Below are 2478 nucleotides of genomic sequence, written 5' to 3' on the forward strand. Positions count from 1 at the left end.
ACTCAAGTGCTTTTCAAAACTGAACTACTTTGCTTTCTTACTATATGCACACAATATCTGTCATTTTTTTTATCCTAGACATCGCCGTGCTATAGATATACTTACTGATCAACGGGATCATATCTGCAGGTATTGATGTGTTTATAGTCACCGAGTCATCCACACCCTTATTTACGTGCGAAGTATCGGCCGGTGCAGCAGGTGAATATTACTTATCGAAGAATAAAATATACTGAGCCAAAGATAATGCAGTCGATCGAATGCCCATCACCAATTACACTCACATTGTAGTCATTGGGAATAATTTATATTTATACATTATACGATGTACATTTGTTATCAAATCAGTGGAAAAACATCATAGGATTATTGAAGCTGTTCGACGAGCGAAATTCCGGTCAGGTACTCAGTCACTCGCGTGATAGAGTGCTAAACGTAATATTTCATGTAAATGTATTCAAATAATGTAATGTACAAAATATATGAGTACATCAGCACATAGTAATGAAACTGCAACATAATAACTGGTAAACATACCAAAATCAAGTATAAGTTATAATTTTTAACACAATAATAAATGTTTAGTTCCTTAACATTATTTAAGAATACTGAAAATATATCTATGTATAATTTTTGTTATAGCCATTTGAGTTCATGTTTGATTAAAATCGGATACATATAAAAAATATTTTTTTCTGTATTGGTTTTAGTTAATCTTTTGCACTTATCTAATTCAAAAACTATTAAAGATGACTTTAAAGTTCAACCTTTGTACAATTATGTTAATTATTATTTTAATATTTTTATCTATAATAATAATTAATTCTCAAAATATTTAGATTAATTAAATAATATAATAATATGGATGAATGTAGAGTAAATTAACATTCTCGGGCGCATCATATAACACAAAACTACAGGCAAGTGTCAACATATCATATTACTATTTGAAATAGTAAAACCACTGCGAGACGTTTAATAATTATACGACTATTTAAAGTGACTATCATAACCAAATAAGCTTGAAATTTCAATATTTTTTTAATCTTTGAATTTTCATTTTATTTTTATTTTATTAAAATTGCTTACATAATACTCCGTAAAAATTGTTACAGTTATTACAATTATTATACTATTCTCATGTGTTGTGTAATTATGTAAAACGTTATAATTTATAAATATGAAATAAAACTTAAGAAAATAAAGGCAGTTAAGTTTTTTAGACATTAAATAAACATTTGAACAAGATAATATGAAATCAAAAAAATGTAAGCAAGTAGTTACAGCTCTACTGAGGCACATAATATATCAAGTAAAAATATCAAATATTTCATAAAAAAAAAAAAAAAATTGTAAACATTTAAAACGTTGTGTTACGAATACCAAGTTTCTTCGATTATTTAAATAAATACAGCCTCAGAAAAAAATTCTATTACTATATCCGCATTGCGATGTGTAGGTACACGTACGATTAGTGTATAGCTTATTTATTTACACAAATAATAATTCGAAAATAAAATATCAGCCGTCAATCATACATGTAGCTCATACGTTTCGAAAACAGTCAAAACTGAAGGTTTCTGTCTTCAAGTGTCTTTTTTTTCGAAATAATAACCTATTACAACATTATACACGTGGCCCACTACAAACCTCTTAATATTTGGGCGTGGTCTCTGAAGCGAGGACTTGACATGCGTTGAAATATTATAATAATATTAAAATTACCATGAGGTATTGTCATTCCATCATTCCATCAATCCATCAAAGCATTACTATAGTAACTCTACCATCATTTCTTACGAAAAACGCGTGATTTTTTTTTCTGATTTTTACGATTAAAAGTTACGCTATCAACAAAATCATCAAACGTACGTGTCATCGTGATGATAGGTAGATATATATAGAAATTTAAGATTTGACTTGAAATATGTTTTTTGTTATGTTCAATTTCGGTTTGTGTTAAATTTCAAAATCTAGCTGAATTTATATGGTAAACGTCCCGCTAGTGTTCTCCAAATAATCCAAAATGTTATAACATAATAACCTAAAAGTAACCACTTTTCGCTTAACAGATGAAATATCGATACGAGTTGAGACATTAACAAAATGCTTAAACATTAAAATGTAATAATATCATATATTACAAAAATAGATAGCGAGTAAAAAAAACATTACAATATTATTATATAGCATATCAAACGGTATTGAAAAACTTAACGTATTTGTGACAAACAAATCAAAAAAAAATTGCCATAAGTATGTTCCTAAATAAAACATTTTTATGAGAAAACAAAAAAAAAACAATTTTCTATAGGAACTTGATTACAAGATAAATGTGTTCTTCTATATAACATACATAGAGCAACGTCGTTCAAACGAACATAATATATCACGAGTAAACAATATTAACTTCACATATTATCAGTTATCACAATAATTTTTCTTTGTATTGTTTATTACAATAAAAATCATATCAAT

Source organism: Melanaphis sacchari, unplaced genomic scaffold (genome assembly GCF_002803265.2).
Source record: "Melanaphis sacchari strain LSU unplaced genomic scaffold, SCAv2.0 Contig43_pilon_pilon, whole genome shotgun sequence".
Lineage (NCBI taxonomy): Eukaryota > Metazoa > Arthropoda > Insecta > Hemiptera > Aphididae > Melanaphis > Melanaphis sacchari.